Source organism: Pinus tabuliformis, chromosome 4_1 (genome assembly GCF_031772625.1).
Source record: "Pinus tabuliformis cultivar Carrire ecotype Pingquan chromosome 4_1, CPIR1, whole genome shotgun sequence".
In the NCBI taxonomy this organism is placed as follows: Eukaryota; Viridiplantae; Streptophyta; class Pinopsida; order Pinales; family Pinaceae; genus Pinus; species Pinus tabuliformis.
In genome coordinates this window covers 853,507,639-853,533,089 of record NC_142303.1, presented here as the reverse complement: position 1 = coordinate 853,533,089, position 25,451 = coordinate 853,507,639, and the positions used below count along the sequence as shown (strand labels likewise).

Sequence of the window (25,451 nt, the reverse complement as noted above, 5' to 3'; positions counted from 1 at the left end):
GGAGGAATAGCCTGCGGGCCAACCGTCCCCATGTGAACGCGCCAATGGTCACAGTTAACATTACATCTGGAAAACAGCTAACCGTTAACATTTAATGCTCCATGTGAACACTACTACGGAAAACAGTTACCTTAACCTCCAACGCCAACAAACCACAACTCTAAGTGTTATGCTATGTCATGTGTCCGCTTTCTCCAAATTGTTAGGGTAACAATTATTTAACCACGTGGGTTGTGCTAACCACGACATGTGTCCACATCATGGAGACCACCAGACTTAAGGCTAACGGTTAGCCTAACCGTGTCATTTAAATGCGCGCTAATCCCAGATTACCACTAATTAACCCAGCTTAACATTAATTAAACATGAGTTTAATTCAGCGGGAGTTTTGGTGGTTCCACCAAATCCAGAGATTCCTCCAAAAATTAGCGGCCTTAACTAGAGTTCCTCCATATTTTGAGGAGGTTTTCTAGGGAAAACTGTTTCTCTCATAACTTGATAATTTTTTGACCAAATTGAGCTCAAAAAAAGGTGTTCCTAGATGATTTCAACATTATGAACACAATGGAATAGGTTTCAGAAGCAATGGGGCACTTTTGTACGTGATTTTTCCACATTCAAGTTTAAGGAAGCCCAAGGCCACTAGGAGAGGAGGTCAAGCCTAAATCATCTATAGTCCATTTGCAAAGCTTGGAGAGTCATCCTAGGGGTTTTTGGATGTTTTGAGTCCATTGAAGTAGGTTTTAGGAGCTTTAGAGTATTGTCAGCTATACTTTTTTCTATTTTGAGAAAATACAGAGGCCCAAGCCATGGAAGTTGGACCAAGGAGATGCAACCCAGGAGGGGTGAACTCCTTTATCAAAACACTGTGTTAAGTTTTTTTCTTGATGGTTTCCTGTTCATTTACTTGTTGATGTCCAGCACTTTACTTTCATGCTATTCTACTCATGATTCTAACATAAAACTTGACATGAATTTACCAATTTTGATTCATAAACACCTATGAAAACCTATGCACATGAAGCAATTGATAAGCATTTGTTTTTAAATCTGAAGTTAAAATTAGCAAAACAAAAGTAACATTCAGCTACAGATCAATTTGGTATCAGAGAAAATGTTTATTTGCTTGATTTCTTTATATTTGTGCAAGGAGAATTAACAGTGTGCAAGTTTATGTGATGGCAGCTTCAACAAGTGATGTCTCTAATCTCTCTCCCTTAGCAAGATTCTTTGATGAAGAGATGTTGCAAGTTTTTTTCATCATGAGAGATATGGTGCAAGAGATGATTGAATATAGGAAGGAGAACACTATACTTCAAGAGGAGTTGATGGCCATGAAGGAGGAGATGCAAGAGCTTCTTGAAAAGATGCATGAGATGGAGATCTTACTCTATGATGCCAATGAAACCCTAGCCAATTATGTGCATGGACATGAGGTATGAAAATCAAGCTTATCTTCAATTTCCTCTCAAAATGAATGTTTTGGTGCTTTTGAAAGGCACACTAGAGGAATAGGGTCCAAGTTATTGATGAACATAGGCTATGAAGGTAAAGGGTTAGGCAAACATGCACAAGGCATAGTTGAGCCAATTGTTGTTGAGGAAAGACTTAGGTATGTAGGTCTTGGTTATGGAAAATATGATGGAGAATGCTCCAAATCCAAGGAGGCACATGAAGGTGTTCTAAGAGGGAATTTCATTACATGTTCATTACCTTAATCTTGTGAAGTTTGTGTTCATGAGGAATGCAAAAGTTTTATACCCACTTTGCAAGAATATGCTCATAAGCATGCAACTAGTGGAAATGGAAAACAAAATAATGTTGAAATCTCTAAGGACATTGAAACTATTGTTGGTATTTCGAAGAAAGCCACTACCTCATCAAATTCACCTCCTCAAGAAGGCAACAAAGGTGAAAGTGCAAGGTATAAATCTGCCTTTAATCAAGTTTCTTTTGATTATGTTAAACATGGTAAATATTCACATAAGATTAGGAGATTATTTACATATTCTTTTTGTGGTTTGAATAACCATAATGTTTCAAGATGTTGGAAGAAAATGGCCACATACAGGAAACTTTCAAAGAAAAAGCGACAAAAAACCAGAGGCCCATTGGACAATGGAAACCATGTTGCAAAGAAGATGCAATTATTTTGCATTCATTTCCATAAGCAGGGTAATCTCATATACAAATGTTGGACTTTGTATCCAACAACTCATCCACGACATTTGAAGAAGGTAGAGAGATACTTTGGCAAGAATGAAACCAAGAATTCCATAATTGATGTGGGTCAAGATGATTCACAAGATGATGTGTAGCTGAAAGAAGCACCATGGAAATGATTTGGTAAGAGGTGGTTTGATTTCTTAACCAAATAAGGGTTGCATTTCTTTTGTTGATAGATGAAATTCTTTGCCTTAAAAATGCATTTATTTTCCATATGAATGCATTACTTTTCTGTTGAAAGTATGTTGCAACTTGTATGATGCAAGATGTTGAAAGTGGAGTTCTGTTTGACTCACTTAAATGCAGCAAAGAAGGCAATTTCTGGTTACAAATTTGTATGTGAATGCATTCTTGATGTTTCATATTTTCTCTAGGAAGGTGTGTGAAAGTGGGGTATGTTACTCACTTCATTTGCAGCAAATTTGTCAATTCAGCTCTTATGTACCCATACATGTTTTTGGGCTTATTGTACTTGTGTTTGTACTTGAGGGAGAGTTGAAGAATTGTACACATACATGAGAGTTTGTGTGTGTGTGAACAGTGGAATTGTTGCTAGTTTCATTATGTTTGGATACATGCATGAGTGTCAACTTGTGTCGATTGTTGTCACATGTATGTCATATCGACTTGGAAGAGTTGATTTTATCTCCAAAGATGAAAGGGAGATGTTGATGGATTATTGCATGAGATGTGAAATTCTTGTTGTTTATGCAAAGAATCATCAAGTTGTTGTATATTCTTATGTTTGGCTCTCAAGTCAAGTCATTTTCTTGAAGAAGTATGTTTAGTTGATAATGTTTTGTCAACTTGTTTTAGTCAATGGTTTGTACACCAAGATGCAAGAGTACATGGCGATGTTACATGACATGACAATTGTTGCTATGAAGGAGAAAAAGAAGAGATTGTCGATTTGCATTTCTTACATAATGTGTTTTTCCATTTAATGGTTGTATTTGTGACAAGATGTCGCAGGATTTTGGAAGGTCCATTCTTGAGCAAGATGCTCATGCTTAGCCTTCATTCTCAAATCATGACATGAGTAGCATGTTGAACTGGAGGATGATAGAGACAAGAAGTGAAAGTGGACGAGATGCCAAATATTTGCAGCCATTGTAGACCATTTTTATGTGTTGACGCAAAGATTCTCAGTGGGAAGGCTATCAAATTGTATTAGTTTTCCAGCACCGAGGGATCGATGTGGTATAGCAAAGGTATTTTGTAGCTAGAAAGTGTCCATAAAATGTTGGATTGGGTCAAAAACAAAAGGAGAATAGTGGCTGAGGGACATAGCCATTTGCAATGCAAGGCATGTCAGTGTACCCAAGTGGTTGTCATGGAGAATTTTCAAGTATAATTAGTTGATATAACTTGGGAAGGAGAAGAGTATTCATCTCTCATCAGATAACCATCTTTTGTGGGTCCAAAAGCCTGTCAGTGGGATGGAGTGATCAGAATCTGGATTAGGGGAAAAATTTTGCTCAAAAATCAAAGTGCTGAAAATCACTCGAAAATTAAACGTCCACATTCGTCTCAGCGATATGATCCCAACACAACTCATTTCATTCAAAACAAAATTTGTATGAGGAAATTAGAGCCCGCTGGTTGTTTCACCAAATAGGGAAAATTTTGGCAAAGGTTGACTGGGATGCTAATTAGGCATTTGTACAGCCCAGTCAGCAAGGATAATATTCCTTGGAATATTCCATGGGATATTCCCAAAATATTCCATCAAATATTCCTATAATATTCCCATACAGCTAGACGAATCATATCACACCAAGTGTTATCTTGTTATTAGGTCTCTGTGGTCGAGTTGGACCAATGGGAAGGCGACATGTGGCAAGCCCAGAGGCCGCCACGTTCCCTTATGATGGTGTGGTAAAATTTTAAGAAGGCGCCAGGGTTCAACTCGGCGACCCCCCTCCGCAACCAAAGCCCTTTACCATCTCTGCTACCAGTTGTTACTTAACCAACTATGATCACCGCGCATGTTTATGGTTTAGCTATTTTGGGATTAGCAGTTAGGGAGGGCTAACGCTCCCCATGTAAACGCGCCAATGGTCACAGTTAACATTACATCTGGCATACAGCTAACCATTAACATTTAATGATCCATGTGAACACTACTGTGGAAAACAGTTAACGTAACCTCCAGCACCAACAAACCACAACCGGTAAGTATTATGTTATGTCAGGTTTCTGCTTCCTCCAAAACATTGGCATAAAGGTTATTTAACCACACGGGTTGTGCTAACCATGACATGTTTCCACATCGCAGAGACCGCTAGGGTTAAGGCTAATGGTTAGCCTAACCATGTGGTTTGAATGCATGCTAATCCCAGTGTTACACAACATTTTGCCACTGTCCCTGTACTCCTCGTCCACGATCCTCAAGGACCTCTACAGTGAACTCGACATGCTTTCCCATCATGAAGAAACTCCCAGTATGTCCCTCTTCATAAGAAGAATAATTCCCCTTTGCATCATTTCCCAAGAATCTTCCTTTTATCCCAATTTACAAGATCAGTGTTGGCATTATGATACATGTGTTGTACTTGATGGCAACCCACTTTTAGCAGAAAAACTCACTTGTATATGGTAACTAGATGAATCTACATAACTAGATGAATTTACAGGAGAGATATCAGATGTGACAGAATGCATGGAAGTTCAAAGGAATAATTTCAGAAGTAATATGGAAAATTACAGTGTAACGGGTCTATTCAGAAGTAACATGACATTGGTATAGAAGAACAGGAAGATGGAACTTAGGTCTACTGATCAGAATAAAGAAAGTAAAGGAAAAGGTTGAAGTAAAGTAGTTTAAGAAGTATACGCAGGTCCACTTAGTCAAAATAGCATATACACGGTGTTCCACAGAACAAAAAGAGCGTATATGTATACACGCACTCCCACAGGAGGAAAAGAGCATAAATGTTGGAAAACCAAGGTTTTGGTCCAAGGTATTTGGTCCGAGGTATTTGGTCCAAGGTATTGGTCTGAGGTATTTGGTCCAAGGTATTAGTCTGAGGTATTTGGTCCTAAGTGGTTTTGGTCCAAGGTATTGAGAAAGGCCTAAAACTATATAAGGAGGAGAAGATCAAAGGGATAAGTGCACAAGTATTGAATATCTTATGAAGTGTTAGATCAAAACAAATATGCATGTAATGGGTTTCTAATGCTTTTCTTAATCTAGACTAAATATGCACCTGAGTGTTTGATGATGGATCAGGATCATAATGACTTATCATTATGTGATCTGATAATGGATGGGCTAGATCTGATTGCTAACACATGGTTTATCCTTTATATGTAATGACCTGGGTATGTCTAAAGTCGGGAATTGCAGCGAAGTTATAAGTAAGTATTTGCAAATTTATACGTTGGTTCACTTTGGTGAAGGTGCGTATACACGTTGGTTTAGCTCTTCTAAGTAGCGTATGCAAAAGAAAAGCCTAATATTCAAGGATGATTGATCTATCAGATCAGCGTTGTTGTTTTACTACTATCTGTAAATGAAGTCTTCTTAGATCTGAATGTAAAACTGAATGCATAAAGGTTTTGTGTCTCATTGATTAATTGATTGAAAAAGAAGGGTGATCCTTGTTGCTATCTATTTATAACTCTATAATATGAAAGTAGATCTTTAGAATGTCACTAATTGGTATAGTTTGTGGTTCAGAGGTTTTATGATTTGGTATCTTTAGAGTTATACGCAAGTTGGGCAAAAGGAAGTAGCATATACACGCAGGTTTGCTTCATTAAAGGAGCGTATACATTCTGACACATGTCTTTTGAGGTTACAGTTAGTTCTAGTTGTTGATGCAGTGTTCTGGGTTCAGATAGGTGTACTGGTTACTGTGATCTGTCTGTTCCAATTGATTGGTTGAATTTGATTAAGTTTGAATGAATGGTTGATTCAGTTGTGCCAGAGGTTCAGTGATTGTTTCATTCAGTTGTGTCAGAGGTTTAGAGGTTTCCATGATTTATTATTTCAGTTATACCATAGATTGATGATTCGGTTTCAGTTATATCAGAGATTGATGATTGGGTTTCAATTATATCAGAGATTGATGATTGGGTTTCAGTTATATCAGATATTGATTGGGTTTTTGTGATTGGTTGATGCAGATGTATTTGATGGTTGTATTGCAGTGGTGATTTATTTTGAGCTTCAATGTTACTAATGGGTCCAATATGAAAATTTGATGAAACGAAGCCTTCATGTGTATTGTTGTGTACCCAGAGCATCTACTCTAAAAATTTGTGAAACATGGTCCCTAAAGGATACTAAGGGTTGGAGCCTTCAGTGAGGAAGTCGAAGCTTCTCGCCAGTAGTGGCCGGTGATTTGATCAGGGGGTTGGAGCTCCCTTCTAGCAACAGTTGGAGAACAAGTGAAGGTTGTAGCCTTCTGTAGGTCGAAGCCTACGTACTAGTAAATATATCGGCTAATCTAAGAACTAGGGGGTTGTAGCTCCCTTCCAGAAGAAGCTGGAGAATGAGAGAAGGTTGTAGCCTTTTGTAAGTGGGTGCCTATGTACTGGTATGAGTCTGCACCAGTACAAGATTGTAAACAAATTTTCTTATTATTAAAAAAAGAGAAAGATGACAGCAGCAGGTGGTTTTCACCCACATTGGGTTTCCACCTTAAATATTGGTGTTCATGTGTGTTTCTTATGTGTGATGGTTTATTTTGTTATTACTGCACATGGTTACTATTTAATGTTTAGTAAAGTACTGATGAAATAATTAAAGAACAACATATGATGAATTAATTGAATCATAAGTTCATTGGATATATGTTGGTTGCATTAAGAACAGTTGTGTGCACACGTGAGTTCCCTTCTCTAAAGTGGCGTATATAAATCTGATTATGGAAATGAAAAAGTTATTGATTTGCAAACACTGATTCAACCCCCCTCTCAGTATTATTTCCAACAATTGGTATCAGAGTAGGTCCTTTGGCAGAAGCTTGATCGCTTGAAGGAGATCCATGGTAACAAGGGAAAGAAGCTAAAGAAGAAAGAACCTCAAAAGAAGAAGACATCTCAAAGGAACTGTGATAGCGGGAGAGATGATTGGCCTTTATGTGGAAGCAACTCTTCAGATTCAGAATCACCTCAGAATGAAGATGAACAAGCAAAAGAACTATCATGTACAAATTTGTTGTCCTCTGGTGATACATTTCTCTGTTCATTTGAAGACAATGAAAGTGACAGTGAAACAATTGAATTTTCTCTTATGGGTGAAAGAGAAAGAAATCAAATAGAGGCAGAATTTAAAAGGCTCACAAACACAATTAGAGATCAAAAAGATCTAATTGATAAAATGGAATGTGCCTACATAGAAGACGTTACAAGCCCAGTTGAAGGAAGGAAACAAAATAAAGAAGCAGTACAAAGAAAAGGAAGATCAAAGTCAAAGGATGCAGGATGAAGTGACATCATTGAGAAATGAAGTGAATGAAAAGAACGCAACAACCAAGGAACTTATAGAAAGAACTAGCTACTGTGAAGGTCTTGAAGATGTGGTTGTTTCTCTAAAAGAAGATCTCAAAAATTCAAATAAGCAGAATGAAGAACTAATCCAAGCATTTGAAGAACAAGAAAATGAAGTTCTTGAATTAAGGCAACAAGTGGAAGAAGGAAGAAATCATGAAGAAATCATGAAGAAGCAGTATCTTGAAAAGGAAGAGCAATATCAGGCTGAGGTAAATATCCTAAAAGGTAAATTAGAAGAAAAGGATAAACTTTTACGATTTCAAGATAGTACTAAGATTTTGGCTGATATTCTTAGTAATCAAAGGTCTCCTGCCATCAAATTTGGTCTTGGTTTTCATGAAACAGTTAAAGGTGAATCTAGCTCACAAATTGAAGCAAAGAAATCTCGTGCAAAATCTGAAATGCTCAACAAGATGATAAGAGGTCAACCCCATAAACAAACAAGAAAAGAAAGTCTTCAAAGAAAATAATTTACTCCTAACTATGGAAGTGATAATCGGTTCTTTCCTATAATGAGAAATGTTGAATGTTTTATATGTCATAATTTTGGACATGTTGCAACCAGATGTAGAAGTAGAATGACTCAAGCTAATAACCGTCACACAAAAGGATCATCAACTTCTAGTTACTTTAAGGGATATTATTTTTCCTATAATATGTTTGGTCACAAAGCCATTAATTGCTATAGAGGGAATATTTTACATATAAGATGTTATGCTTGTAACAAGTTTGGGCATATAGCAAAAGAATGCAGGAGGAAATTTCAGCCAACATACCAAAAGGAGCAAACATCATCACACTCCAAGGTATGGAAGAAGAAGGAAGTACAACCAGAAATATGTGGCATAGCTCAGTATGCAGATAGAACAGACTCAGGAGGAATTGAAAGTATGAAATTTTAGTGTTCTAATTCTCATACGCAGTTATCATGAAGATAAGTCACGTATATACGTGAGTTAGAAGCTGCATAGTCACGTATATGTTGGTTTGATGAAGAAGCAGTGGGACAAACTCAGAAAATTGATCTGATATGGTTCAGACAATTATCAATTATCTTTTCTATCTTGATGATAGATGACTACAATCTGTGGATGTTATTTAGAAGTGCTTTTGATCCTGATAAGTTGTCGATAACTTGATGTATATCTGATTGATGATGATGCCTTTATATTTCTTACTGATATGTGCAATGATCAGATATGACAGTGAACAAGTGGCACAGGTTCAGGAGGAGAATATGCTATGCTTCTAATATTGCATTGTTGGCATTATGTTTAGAAGTCTTTGGTACCTAATGATTCTTATCAATGGTGATGAGGCTTATGTGGCTAAAGTGTTTAAATGATACATCATGCTATGTTGCGGTTATGAGTTGCCTATGATGATGATACTTGTATTGCTTGGGGTTATATAGTTGTTATTCAGATCAGTTTTATGGGTGATTATGGATGACTTTTGGTGATGCAAAAAATACATATATGTTGGTTACATGGTGATATTAATAAGGACAAGGAGAAGTACAAAGCTTGAGTACACAACTTCATCATTTGACGATGAGTCACTCATTTCTTTTAAGATGCATAAAGTTCATATGGTGCAGTTATGATGCAGGATTCCTATAGTTCTTGGCTCTCACATGGTTGAGGATTGTTGATGTTGTTAGTATCAAGAAACCTTGAAAAATGACTATTAGCTCATGGTTTTCTAGCTACATATTGCTATCTCTTTGATGGATACACATTATGTTGGATACATGGATGATTACTTAAGTTGCATATTGATAAATATTGTTGGTTGGCCAAGAGAATGGTGTTATTACAGGTCTCATGAAGACATAGCTATTTGAAGACATGGATATTCGAAGACATGGCTTACTTAGTCACATAATGATGATGCCTTCTTACTTTATGATGATAGGTTTGATACTCACATATTTTGATTAGCAAGGTTAATGCTTATCAGAAGGGGATGTTCCCTAGTGATGATACATGGTTAATATATTGAGGGTTCTTGTGGAAATATCATGCAATTCTTGATGATGATGTTATGATCATAGATGATGACTATGGTGTTTTCACATGCATATGATATGACGTGAATGATTTGTTTTTGTTACTTCGGAGATATGACATATGCTTAGTTGATTCATGGAAGGTTATGATAAGGCTCTTCTACTAAGGAAACGAAGCAAGTTGATCTTGATGAGATCAAGAGGATGAGTTGATATCTATATACAGCATACTTTGTCATAGCTTGATGATATTTACTTTGTCAAATCTTCGGAACTGATGATGGACATGTACAGGTTACGGGTCTGGATGTTGCTGACAGATGCTTATGGTTCAAATCATATATGGTGTATGATAGTTGTTGATGACTATCATGGTCTTGTTTAGAACATTGGTCTTTGTTATAAAGGTCATGTATATCACTTGATTAAAAGGTCATATAAAGGCCCATGATGTAATAATATGTCTCTGTCTATCATAGTCTTTTAATGAGTCCTTTTGGTCACATGATGTAATTTATACCCCCACTATGCATGGGAAGGATGATGTAATAATTGCTATATTTCAGTCATGTATAAACATTTGGTATATCCCCACTTGGTTGGGAGATTGATGTATGTATGAATCATTGATGATATGAAGGTCATACTCACATATTTGAGTTATAGAGTCATGTTATTCTTTTAGAAAATATATTTGCAGACTCTACATGTGCTTAGGGAGAGAATGAATGTTATAGTGCATCTAAGCATGTACAAAGGCGGAGTTTAATCATAGAATTTAGCATGTGCCTAGGGGGAGCATGATCAATGTTCATATTCAACTGTTCAGATATGAAAGTCTTCATTTTGGTCAGCCCTTTGCCCTTGATATCAAAGGGGGAGAATATCTTGGTCGTCCCTTTGCCCTTGATGTCAAAGGGGGAGAGTATTTTGGTGTTTCTTGTTATCTCTAAACAATTTCTACAACTTGCAGTAATCAACACCAACATGGTTGCCATCAAGCCCAAAGGGGGATATTGTTGGAATTATGATACATGTGTTGTACTTGATGGCTACCCACTTGTAGCAGAACAACTCACTTGTATATGGCAACTAGATGAATCTACAGGAGAGATATCAGATGTGACAGAATGCATGGCAATTCAAAGGAATCATTTCAAAAGTAATATGGAAAATTACAGTGTAACAGGTCTATTCAGAAGTAACATGACATTGGTATAGAAGAACAGGAAGATGGAACTTAGGTCTACTGATCAGAATAAAGAAATTTAAGGCAAAGGTTCATGTAAAGCAGTTTAAGAAGTATACGCAGGTCCACTTAGTCAGAACAACGTATACATGTTGGTCCACAGAACAAAAAGAGCATATTCGTATACACGCACTCCCACAGAAGGAAAAGAGCGTACATGTTGGAAAACCAAGGTTTTGGTCCAAGGTATTTGGTCCGAGGTATTTCGCCCAAGGTATTGGTCTGAGGTATTCAGTCCAAGGTATTGGTCTAAGGTATTTGGTCCTAAGTGGTTTTGGTCCAAGATATTAAGAAAGGCCCAAAACTATATAAGGAGGAGAAGATCAAAGGGATAAGTGCACAAGTAATGAATATCTTATGAAGTGTTAGATCAAAACAAATATGCAAGTAATGTGTTTCGGATGCTTTTCTTGATCTAGACTAAATATGCACTTGAGTGTTTGATGATGGATGAGATCTAATGATGGATCAGGATCATAAAGACTTATCATTATGTGATCTGATAATGGATGGGGTAGATCTGATTGCTAACACATGGTTTATCCTTTATATGTAATGATCCACGTCTAAAGTCGGGAATTGCAACGAAGTTATAAGTAAGTATTTGCAGATCTATACGTTGGTTCACTTTGTTGAAGGTGCGTATACATGCTGGTTCGGCTCTTCCAAGTAGCGTATGCAAAAGAAAATCTTGATGTTCAAGGATGACTGATCTATCATATCAGTGTTGTTGTTTTACTGCTATCTGTCAATGAAGTCTTCTTAGATTTGAAAGTAAAACTGAATGCATAAAGAGTTTGTGTCTCATTGATTAATTTATTGAGAAAGAAGGGTGATCCTTGTTGCTATCTGTTTAGAACTCTGTAATATGACAGTAGATCTTCAGAATGTCACTGATTGGTACAGTTTGTGGTTTAGAGGTTTTATGATTCAGTATCTTTAGAGGTATACGTGGGTTGGGCAAAAGGAAGTAGTGTATACACGCATGTTTGCTTCATTAAAGGAGCGTATACATTCTGACACATGTCTTTTGGGGTTACAGTTAGTTTTGGTTGTTGATGCAATGTTCTGGGTTCATATATGTGTACTGGTTACAGTAATCTATCTGTTCCAGCTGATTGGTTGAATTTGATTAAGTTTGAATGAATGGTTGATTCAGTTGTGTCAGAGGTTCAGTGATTTTTTTATTCAGTTGTGTCAGAGGTTCAAAGGTTTCCATGATTGATTGTTTTAGTTATATCAAAGGTTGATGATTGGGTTTCAGTTATATAAAATATTGATGATTGGGTTTCATTTATATTAGAGATTGATGATTGGGTTTCAGTTATATCAGAGATTGATTGGGTTTTAGTGATTGGTTGATGCAGATGTATTTGATGGTTGTATTGCACTGGTGATTGATTTTGAGCTTCAATGTTACTAATGGGTCCAGTATGAAAATTTGATGCAACAAGGCCTTCATGTGTATTTTTGTGTACCAGGAGCATCTAGTTTGAAAATTTATGAAACATGGTCCCTAAAGGATACTAAGGGTTGGAGCCTTCAGTGAGGAAGTCGAAGCTTCTTGCCAATAGTGGCCGGTGATTTGATCAGGGGGTTGGAGCTCCCTTCTAGCAGCAGCTAGAGAACAAGTGAAGGTTGTAGCCTTCTCTAGGTCGGAGCCTACATACTAGTAAATATATCGGCTATTCTAAGAACTAGGGGGTTGTAGCTCCCTTCCAGAAGAAGCTGGAGAACGAGAGAAGGTTGTAGCCTTTTGCAGGTGGGTGCCTACGTACTAGTATGAGTCTACACCAGTACAAGATTGTAAACTGATTTTCTTATTATTAAAAGAAGAGAGAGACGACAGCAGCAAACGGTTTTCACCCACATTGGGTTTCCACCTTAAATATTGGTGTTCATATGTGTTTCTTATGTGTTATGGTTTATTCTGTTATTACTGCACATGGTTACTATTTAATCTTTAATAAAGTATTGATGCACTGATTAAAGATCAACATATGATGAATTAATTGAATCATAAGTTCACTAGATATACGTTGGTTTCCTTAAGAATAGTTGCGTGCAAGCACGAGTTCCCTTATCTGAAGTAGCATATATAAATCTGATTATGGAAATGAAAAATTTATTGATTTGCAAATACTGATTCACCCCCCTATCAGTATTATTTCCAACAATTGGTATTAGAGCAGGTCCTTTGGCAGAAGCTTGATCACTTGAAGGAGATACGTAGTAACAATGGGAAAGAAGCTAAAGAAGAAAGAACCTCAAAGGAACTGTGACAGTGGGAGAGACGACTAGCCTTTATGTGGAAGCAACTCTGTAGATTCAGAATCACCTCAGAATGAAGATGAACAAGAAAAAGAACTATCAAGTACAAATTTGTTTTCCTCTGGTGATACATTTCTCTGTTCATTTGAAGACAATGAAAGTGATAGTGCAACAACTGAATTTTATCTTATGGGTGAAAGAGAAAGAAATCAAACAGAGGCATAATTTAAAAGGCTCACAAACACAATAGAGATCAAAAAGATATAATTGATAAAATGGAATGTGCCTACAAAGAAGAAGTTACAAAGCTAGTTGGAGGAAGGAAACAAAATAAAGAAGCAGTACAAAGAAAAGGAAGATCAAAGTCAAAGGTTGTAGGATGAAGTGACATCATTGAGAATTGAAGTGAATGAAAAGAACACAACAACCAAGGAACTTATCGAAATAACTAGCTATTGTGAAGGTCTTGAAGCTGTGGTCATTTCTCTAAAAGAAGATCTCAAAAATTCAAATAAGCAGAATGAAGAACTCCTCCAAGCATTTGAAGAACAAGAAAATGAAGTTCTTGAATTAAGGCAACAAGTGGAAGAAGGAAGAAAAGCTGAAGAAATCATGAAGAAGCAGTATCTTGAAAAGGAAGATCAATATCAGGTGCGGTAAATATCCTAAAAGGTAAATTAGAAGAAAAGGATAAAATTTCACGATTTCAAGATAGTACTAAGATTTTGGATGATATTCTTAGTAATAAAAGGTCTCCTGCCATCAAATTTGGTCTTGGTTTTCATGAAACTATTAAAGGTGAATCTATCTCATAAACTGAAGCAAAGAAATCTAGTGCAAAATTTGAAATGCTCATCAAGGAGATAGGAGGTCAACCCCATCAACAACCAAGGAAAGAAAGTCTTCAAAGAAAATCATTTACTCCTAACTATGGAACTGATAATCAGTTCTTTCCTCTAATGAACAATGTTGAATGTTTTATATGTCATAATTTTGGACATGTTGCAGTGAGATGTAGAAGTAGAATGATTCAAGCTAATAACTGTCACATAAAAAGATCATCCAATTCTAGTTACTTTAAGGGATATTGTTTTTCCTGCAATATGTTTGGTCACAAAGCCATTAACTGCTATAGAGGGAATATTTTATATATAAGATGTTATTCTTGTAACAATTTTGGGCATATAGCAAAAGAATGCAGAAGGAAATTCTGGCCAACATACCAAAAGGAGAAAACATCATCACACTCCAAGGTATAGAAGAAGAAGGAAGTACAACCAAAAATATGTGGCATAGCTCAATATGTAGATAGAACAGACTCAGGAGGAACTGAAAGTATGAAATTTTAGTGTTCTAATTCTCATACACAACTATCATGAAGACAAGTCACGTATATACGCAAGTTAGAAGCTGCATAGTCACGTATATGTTGGTTTGATGAAGAAGCAGTGGGACAAACTCAGAAAATTGATCTGATATGGTTCAAAAAATTATCAATTATCTTTTCTATCTTGATGATAGATGACTATAGTCTGTGGATGTTATTTAGAAGTGCTTTTGATCCTCATAAGTTGATGATAACTTGATGTATATATGATTGATGATGATGCCTTGAGATTTCTTACTGATATATGCAATGATCAGATATGACAGTGAATAGGTGGCACAGGTCCAGGAGGAGAATATGCTATGCTTCTAATATTGCATTGTTGGCATTATGTTTAGAAGTCTTTGGTACCTAATGATTCTTATCAATGGTGATGAGGCTTATGTGGCTAAAGTGTTTAAATGATACATCATGCTATGTTGCAGTTATGAGTTGCCTATGATGATGATACTTGTATTGCTCGGGGTTACATAGTTGTTATTCAGATCAGATTTATGGGTGATTATGGATGACTTTTGATGATGCATACAGTACATATATGTTGGTTACATGGTGATCTTCATAAGGACAAGGAGAAGTACAAATCTTGAGTACACAACTTCATTATTTGACGATGAGTCACTCATTTCTTTTAAGATGCATAAAGTTCATATGGTGTAGTTATGATGCAAGATTCCTATAGTTCTTGGCTCTCACATGGTTGAGGATTGTTGCTGTTGTTAGTATCAAGAAACCTTGACAAATGACTATGAGCTCATGGTTTGCTAGCTACATATTGCTATCTCTTTGATGGATACACATTATGCTAGATACATGGATGATTACTTAAGTTGCATATTGATAAATATTGTTGGTTGGCCAAGAGAATGGTGTTATTACAGGTCTCATGAAGACATAGCTATTTGAAGACATGGATATTCAGAGACATGGCTTACTTAGTCACATAATGATGATGCCTTCTTACTTTATGATGATAGGTTTGATACTCACATATGTTGATTAGCATGGTTAATGCTTATGAAAATGGGGATGTTCTCTAGTGATGATACATGGTTGATATATTGAGGGTTCTTGTGGAAATATCATGCAGTTCTTGATGATGATGTTATGATCATAGATGATGACTATGGTGTTTTCACATGCATATGATATGATGTGAATGATTTTTTTTTTGTTACTTCTCGGAGATAGGACATATGCTTAGTTGATTCATGGAAGGTTATGATAAGGCTCTTTCTACTAAGGAAACGAAGCAAGTTTATCTTGATGATATCAAGAGGATGAGTTGATATCTATATACAGCATAATTTGTCACAGGTTGATGATATTTACTTTGTCATATCTTCGAAACTGATGATGGACATATACAAGTTGTGGGTGTGAATGTTGCTGACAGATGCTTATGGTGCAAATCATATATGGTGTATGATAGTTGTTGATGACTATCATGGTCTTCTTAGAACTTTGGTCTTTGTTATAAAGGTCATGTATATCACTCGATGAAAAGGCCATATAAAGGCCCATGATGTAATAATATGTCTCTATCTATCACAATCTTTTAATGAGTCCTTTTCGTCATATGATGTAATTTATACCCCTACTATGCATGGGAAGGATGATGTAATAATTGCTATATTTCAGTCATGTATAAACATTTGGTATATCCGCACTTGGTTGGGCGATTGATGTATGTATGAATCATTGATGATATGAAGGTCATACTCACATAGTTGAGTTATAGAGTCATGTTATTCTTTTAGAAAATATATTTGCAGACTCTGCATGTGCTTAGGGGGAGCATGGATGGTATAGTGCATCTCTGAATGGTATTATTTCCAACAACTGACACTACTAACTAGTTTCCTCCTCGCACCAATTTGTAGAGATTAAAACTATCCCTAGCGCCATACGGAGCGATGGAGCCCTTTTCCAGTCGTGTCGATCCTCTTTTGCAAGTTTTTTAAATATGGCATCGAAGTTTCTAGCTCTAGAAGCTTCATAATGGAAGTCTGGTAGATGGTTGGGCTGGATGGAGTTGAGGAAGTTAGTTTGGGCTCCTTTCCCCTATTAGGATGGAACAAAATCAAGAGATATGACCTTCTCCATGATGAGAGGAACCATCTCCCATCCATCCAAGCTATATAAACCTCTCTTTTCCCAAGCTAAACTAGTTTTGGAGTGAGCTTGAAGGATCAACAAGAAGTCTATAGCTTGTATCTTTCTAGTGCATGTTTGAGGGAGAATACTGTGTTCTGGTTTGGTTTGAGAGTAGAGGGAAGAGGCCTTAAAACATCCATTGTTGGGTCTATCCATGAGATGCTAGCAGAAGTGTGGGAACCCGGAGAATCTGGAGGAGACCAGCAACGTCAAGGCATTGGTTGTAATCTCTTTCTGATTTATATGAATACAACTATTGATTGATTTCATACATGAAGTGTTATGTTACATCTTTATGGTTTAATGTTCCTTGACCTATTAAGTAGGTTAAATACAATATTGCATGCTATCATGTTTGTTGTTGTTTCTTGTTTGCTTGTTTCAGGTATTCAAAGGAAGGAAACGGAAGATAGTTGGAGTAAGGAAGCAGGATCATCACCAAGCAAAATAGCGTTCTAAGAGGTAGGCCCTATTAATTGATTCTATCTTAAGGATATTTCTATAGATTGTTTGTTTGTGGCTAGACCCTCTCTCTCATGCTAGAGGAATTTTTTTTGTTCGCACTAAGAATTTACCTGCACCACAAATTGGCGACCATACTGGGGAGCCAATCCTTATGTTTGATTGATTGTCATTTTATGGTTTTGTGTGAACTTTTCTAGTATCACCATTTCCCTTTAGTGTTCTCTACTTTTCCTAGTTTACTGCTTTGAGCCTGAAATTTACAGCGGCAAGTCTGGTTTTAGCCTTTGAAATTTTTTATTTTTTTTCCTTGAATTCTCAGTCAGTACATTTAATTTTCTGATAGCAGCACCGATCAGCGTGAGTTTCTCAAAAACAGTTGCATCGATCCCCTTCTGTTGCTTGTTGTTAGTTAGGCAGCCGCACTGATTATTGTAGGTGAATATCAGGGTTTCCCCTATATCATAGCCAGTGTGTCTTGCCCTTATGATTTTTGTCTCTCGGCTTGTTTTGACTATGTTCTCCCTCGCTGGAAAGCTCTTTTAGCTTGGTTCATATGATTGTTTGATTTTCATTTTCTTCACTTGGTTTCTTGAGTTCCTGGATGGTGTATAACCCTAGGGCATCTAGGTTGTCACCCATTTACCTGTTTGCGTGCTCAACAAGTTAAGCCGATAGTCAAAGTTGCTCCTTGCATTTTGTTTAATTAGTTATTTTGTTGCTTTGATTTCCATTTAGCAAGATTGAAAAGTTTCGTTTGTTGTTTGAGAGTCTCTTTTCGAGCATAGATCACATTGCTCATCATGTTTTTGGTTGAGTCTTTACTTCACTAGTTTGAAAGGAATTCTCTTTAGTGCTCTGCATTTTCTTGTGATTGATTGTATTGGAAATGTTTCATTGAAGTGTGCAATGTTTGTGAAAGATTCATTCTATCATTTCATTGAACAATACATAATTCTAGTTTGTTGAATCAATATGTTACATTAGTTGGCATCATTGAAGACTAGAGTTGCATCATCATTTGCATTGGAAAAGAAATGAATTCGCATCATTGAAGACTAGATTTGCATCGTCATTTGCATTGGAAAAGAAATGAATTCTCTTTACTAGGAAAGGACTACTTGAAGTGCGTTTGATAGGAAAGATAGGAATTGGAAACAGTTTTTCATCATTTTGTTTTCAAAAGTGAAATAGTGAAAAGGTCATTTTTCTTTTGATTGCTTGTTTTGTTGCATTTGAGTGTGTTTTCTACTCTCATTAGTGTAGACAATTCATTGAATTGAAAGGGTCTTGTCTCATTTAACTGCATATAGATGTTTTTTTAGTCACATCGATAAGGCCTGAAAGCTGAGACACAATTTCAAGATAAATGTTAAAATGTATTCAATTAACCTAAGGCACATTTGAAACCTAATGATCACATTTAGAAGGTCTAAGCTAAAGATGTGTTCCGGCATCTTTAAACCTAGCAGCTGTCGTTCGCTTCGGCCCTAGACAGCGCTAGTACGGACTTGTGCTCCCCGTACAGTCGCATATATAAAGGGATACCCCACTAGGTTGCAATCCTTTATCCATAGGAAGCTAATTCTACCACCTTGTAAACGTGATACATTGAACACAACATTCGGGGAGATGGTCTGCCTGTACTTCTTAGTTCGTCGAGAGGTATTATGTAGTTCATGGTTACCTGGTAATCCTTTTTGCCTAGATCATCCTGTGTAGTCATTTTGATATTTTTGACTCCCTAAATATAAAAGATCACCCGAGCGCTTGTCCTTTCGAGCTCGTTTCAAACCGAAAGTGATAGAGTCACCTTTGCTTCTTTCTCGATTCTTAAAACATGAAAGAGCACCAGTTTGTTTTTGCGTCTTTAAAAATTGTTGCCCACGATCTTATAACATCCTTGTTAGTCTTATTTAGACCACATCATGAGGATACCTTTAAATACATTTTAAAGCCTTGAAATCAATCTCTCTTCTAGTTATTTGAGACAAAATAATCATGGCTAAACCAACTAGTTCGCCTAGTTCCTCTTCCTCTCCTCTGCATGAATGATTGTTTGAGGAACATTTTCATGAATTGCCACAATCACTTGAGGACCAAGGTGTTGAGCTTGGAATTATTCTGAGTATTCAACCTTTGTCATCTCATCCTCCCCCTTTAGATACTGGGTCACTTTCTAACATTGGCCCAGAATCTTCGGCTAATCCTATCTAGACTCCCGAGAGTCCGCCAACTTCTAAAGGTCAGCTTGGACTGGTTTTTTATCCTCTGAATCCTTTGTTTGATCCTATTGTGATATCACCACAATGTCTGCATATTTCGTACGATCAGCCAGGTATTCCTTTGGAATTATCCCCTTGAAATCTTCAATAGTCCATTGCCGCCTATTTTCACCCATGGAATCAAAGGGCAAAATCCCAGTCTCCTCTCCAGGTCACTCGGAGATTTCCACTCCACACATAGTCGAGGAGCAGGAATATCATTTCCCTCATGAAGGTTTCCCTTACACGGGAAGCATTATGACTAGTTTTCATCCTGAGTTACCACGTAATTATGTGAATTTAGCTCAGTTGGTTTCTGGCATGCTTACTGCCTCATCACTATATCACAACCTTTTTGGGAATTTGGTGCTATACCTACCTCAAGTCCATTCATTTAGAACCCAACCTCCCAACAGGATATTCTTTTTGCAATTAATTTAGTCCTGGTGCAACCCACCATTTCAAATCCTCTTGTCTCATCAGTCCAAGTAACCCGTTCAGTTCAACCGACGATCTCGAGTCATGTCTATGTCAGTGCTTCGATCCCTCCAATGAGTGGACAGGCTATGCCATCGCTTAGGGGGCAAAGTTCAAATGTGCCTATGATGTCAGGTACAACCAATGTGAGTGGTTCACAAGCTCACATCGTTGGAATGAACCAGCCCTCTTCAGGCACCATTATAAACCCTGTTGGTCTTGCTGGATCAAGCAATGTCGAGTACCAACAGCCGAACCATGTTGGTCCATCTAGGTCAAGTAACATTCATTACCAGTAGCCTAATATGGCTCAGGTTCATAACCAACCTCCTCATTTTCCATATGGTTCAAAAGCGATGGTTAATATGCCCTACATCCCTCAGCATGGACCTTATGTCTAGCCTAGTCCGTTCGCTGTGTTTGGTGGGTATGGCCAGATATAGTTCAGGAACTTTCAAGGTGTCATTCCAGGAACTTTTCAAGTACCTTTACAGTAGCAAGGATAGCTCCTGCAGCAGCAAGGGCAACCTTCATTGCAGCAAGGGCCATCCATGCAGTAACAAGGCCAAATGATGCCGCAGTGAGGACAACTACAACAACCATAGGGGCAACCCTCGCAATAGTTGCAGTAAACCATGCAACTGCAAGTATAGTATGCACCGAAATCCTCCTAGCCTATGCCTTCACAAGGTCAACCTATGCAGCCACCGGGACAACCTTTACACCCCCAAGGTTAGCCATTGCATCAAGGTCAACCTGAGTAGCAGAAACCCTTATACTCATATCAATAGGGTCAACCCTTGCAAGGGCAAGGCCAGGGTCATGTCCTACAACAGCAGGAGCAAAATCCTTATGTCCAAGGGTAGTAAGTGCAGAATCCTTACATCCAAGGGAAACAAGTCCAAAACCCTTTCTTCCATGGCAACAGGTCCAAAACCCTTTCTTCCATGGGCAACAGGTCCAAAACCCTTATGCTCAGGGACATCAAGTGAAAAATCCATATGTCCAAGGCCAACAGGCTCAACAACCTTTTAACCCATATGTTTCTTATCAACAGCTTATGGCCGAACAGTTTCAAGGCTTTCAAGGTTAGAATCCTCCCTACGGGCAAGGTAACCTATAGTGGGGGAGAATTAAAATGCCATATGGACAAAATTCTCCACTATGGTGAAAAATACTTACCAACATGGATGGGCCCCACCAGTTGGGCCCCCTTATCAACCTCAAATGCCTTTCAATACCCAATTTTCATTCTTGGCTACACTGGAATTGCCTGATGTGTCTAGAATCACAAAGGACCCAATTCTTCATTTGCCATACTGGCCTCCTGTTCCGTCCAAGATTCTGAGCGATTGTCCGATGTTTGAAGGAAAAGCGAAAGACAATCCACAAGCCCACATGATGACATATCACCTCTGGTGCTCCTCGAATTCCTATGTTGATGATTCCATTTGTCTTTGACTTTTCCAACGAACTCTTACAGGTGCTGCAGCCAAGTGGTATATTGAGTTACCTCGAAATACCTATCATGATTTTAACACTCTTGCCATGGCCTTTCTCACACATTTCCAATTGTCGATTCGCTATGAAACTGACACCCATATACTAACGTCACTTAAGAAAGACACTACGAACCACATCTCTGATCACATCCATGAATGGAGACGTAGGTGTCATCTGATTAAGTTTGAGATTACTAATCAGTTGTTGACCGAGTGGTTCCCCAAATCATTTGTCAACAAAATTTCTGATGACATTGCTATGGGTGGATGCATCATTAAGGAACAATCCATCGTGTGTGCCCAGCATCTAGACCTCGTCTATTCACAATCTGGCACGTTATATGATGTGTTACCTAATGTGCCCAGACCATCATCTAATCTGACGACATCTAAGTCTCTGGCTACACCTCATGTTGATGGAGTAATTGGTTTAGTGATTGAGACCCCTGCAAAATATTCTTCCAAATAGAAGTTGGTCTCCAACACTACTCCCAATGATTCCTCTCACAATTCATCTGGCCCTAGTAAAACCTCGGAGGTTCATGTTGTCCAATCTACCGTAGCGGATAAATCCTCTAAAGGTAAGAAGAAAGGCAAAGGCAAGAGTAAATTCAATGCCCTGAAACAGGGTCCTCCTAAGTCATCTGCTGGTAATGCTTCCCAACGAAAGCCAAAATATCCATGCCTCATCTGTGAGGAGGATCACTATACTAAGGATTGTCCCAGATGGTATAAAGTTAGTCATTTTCTCAAAGGGACCCCAACTGTCCTAAAATATCCCTTTCCATCCTAGCAGACTCAAATGGTAGACTAGCCTTAGTCATCCACTTCTTCAGGTTCACAAGTGTTCATGATGAGTACCTCGATTAACGTGGCTACTAGTTCAAAAGATTATCAAACTCCTACCCCGACAACAGGGAAATAGAAATAAGGTACCCCTTCTTCTTCTGCCCCGTCCAGTTCCATTCCTCTCCATATAGAGTGACCTAATCCTGATTCTGCCATTCGACCACCTTCTTGAGGTGTATTACGAAATTCCTCATACAATCACAATGCTCGAGCTGCTCAACGTTATAACATTGTTGAAGATTTGGCTCAAGCACCATCAGCTATGTCTTCTCTTGAGGTCCTTCAAAGATTTCCTTCTCATCAAAAATCGTTACTGTTAGCTATTGGGGGTATTGATCCAACTGACTCTAATCTCATCTGTTTTGACCAGGAAAACCATGTTCCGTGTTTACCTCATCAAATTGCCTTTCTCATTCAGGTGATCATAATGAGAAAACCATTCATAGGACCATCATTGATGAAGGTGCTTCTACCTGCATCATGTCTGTCACTTTTTGGAAGGCAATTGGTTCTACTACTCTGAACCAGTCCCCTAACACTATGGAAGCTTTTGACGGATGTGATTCGTGACCATTCGGTGTCCTTCCCAACCTTGCCATTACTTTGAGTTCTAGACAGTACACGTCGAAGTATTTGACACTAATCTTAATTACAATCTTCTACTCGAACGAAGCTGGACCCATTCCATGCATGCTATAGCCTCATCCCTTTTCCGTGCGATTCATTTTCCCCATCAAGGGAATATAGTCACAGTAAAAAAACATCCTTCTTTGCCTCTTCCTCCTCATATGGCATTGTTCTGTATGTCAAGCACACTGTGCTCCTTATGAGATTGTGGGGGCATGAATCTTTAAAGATCCTACCTTGATGGGTATTTTTCCGCTCCCACCTCCTCATGTTTCCTCTGTCAACATGATTTCAGTGAAGTCTAATCCTTGGGTCATTCCTTCACCAGATCTTGTTGATACATGGGACGAATTTATGTCGTTAAGTCCCGCCAAAATTAATTACATGGAAATTGTTTCAGCTTCCCCTTCATTATCCTTGATCAGTCTGTCTCTCCTCAAGCTTTTTCTGAGGGTGATTTGGTTCTTTTGTATGATCAAGCTAATGACAAGTTGTGGGTAAGCAAGTTCGAACCCATGTGGCATGGGCCCTACATTGTTAAACGTGTGTTACAGAAAGGGGCCTATGAGCTTAATGACTATGAGGGCAATCTCTTAGGCAAGCCACAGAATCAGCTTTATCTCAAAAAGAATTATGCTTAGGTCATCTTGCATGGCTACTTTTGTACAATAGTGTGTTATTCATTTTTGTACAGTGTGGTTTGGTGTGTTATTTTGCAAGCAACTTTCCTGCTTATTATGTTTCTGCCTGCTTTGCAGATGTCGGTGTCTCCTCATATCGCTTTCGATGATGGTGCTTGCCATAGTACCCGAAATCTATCATCTCTGGCATGGGCCACTTATGACCCCCATGGTGAGATGATTGATCTTCAAGGTATTTTTCTAGGTTGAACAACTAATAACATCGCTAAGTATAACACAGTTATCGAATTGTTGTCAGAAGCTATCGCTCTTGGCATTCAAGAATTGGTTGTCAACCTTGATTCACAACTTGTTGTTCTTCAACTCAACGGGAAATATTTCGTCAGAAACCCTCAAATATTAATAACGTATCTACGTATTCGTCTACTGGAGAGAAATTTTGATTACATTACATATCATCATATTCCTAGACAGATGAATACATTAACAAATGCATTAGCTAATTATGTGTTGGATAGACATTTGCGAAACATGTAAAAACACAAAATACAAAACATTTGTACCATAGTAAGAAATATATATATGTCGATAATGTTTGTCATACATCAAAACCCCAAAAAATAATATGTGTGTTCAAATACATCCGTGGCTCGTAGGCCTCAAAAATGTGGAATGTTGGACCTATGCACTAATCATGCTCATGGTAGCATGTAACTTCTCACACTACACGAGTCAGCAGTTGGTGGATTCGATCTGATACCCCCACTGTATGCCTCTGATACTGGCGTGGGACATCACCCATCCGGGCATACTCTAGGATACCATGGGTCAATCCCTCAAGGTTCCGCACGATCTCCTCCTCATTGTCGCTTCCTTCTTGATAAGGAGCGACATCAAATTTCCGAGAAACGCGCCTGGAAATCTTGTACATCCTAGCAAGGCGTTCTGGTGCAACATTTGCATTCATAAAATCAAAATGTCATGAACACATATATCTCAAAAAAAATCAAAAATCAAAAATCAAAAATTAGAATTGTTTGTTTTTACTTCCATCATCATAATCCTCCCCCTCTGGGAGCGGCATATCTATATCCCCGTGAAAGTCGGTACCACTGTAAGGCCAATCCTCCACTAATATCATTTGTCCTCATAACCATGAGAAGAAGGTGGGCTTATAGGACATTTGTTGGCCCTCGGTAATCTAGGGCATCAACGCACTCCAACGGACCATCCGTGGGTCTCGTGGCAATGGTGGTTCCACCTCAGCCGGCTGGTAGTGAAACAAAGAAACCCGCTCCAGGAATAAGATCACTAGAATAACCCCATAGAAAAACTGCTTCAGGTCTCCCGTCTTAGATTTTGATAGTTGGCGCTTCATGTTGACCTTCATAGTTTCGCCCAGTTGAAGATGGTGGCCGCTGTATAGTCAATAGCATACTAAAACTTCAACTTGTTGGTCTCATGCTATGCTTGAGCCCCAACCACTCTGTTTACGGTCAACAATAACACTCTCAGCACAAGATCCCGAGCAGTCATGATCTAGATCTTGCCACTTTTTGATTTGAGTGCTTCTGGGCAATGCTCTGCAAGTAGCATGGTCGCACTTGCCCCAATTGGCCTTGACCCATATAGATTTACTGGCTCCCCTCTTTGGGACAGTCCTATGATGAAATAAATGTATGAAGTTTCCAACTCCAACTCTTGGTCACGGAACATGAAAACTTCAGGAAGAATTTGAGCCCATAGTTCATCAAAGCATTCAAGTAATTTGGGTCAGCGATTGCTTGAGTGTCAATATCGTCATTCTCGCGTTCCTTCCAATCCAC

The 25,451-nt window shown here is 38.1% G+C and overlaps 1 pseudogene; it reads right to left on the bottom strand.

Moving 5' to 3' along the window:
- Window positions 1-25,451, bottom strand: part of LOC149178901 (dynamin-related protein 5A pseudogene) — an 83,673-nt pseudogene that overhangs the window by 8,771 nt on the left and 49,451 nt on the right.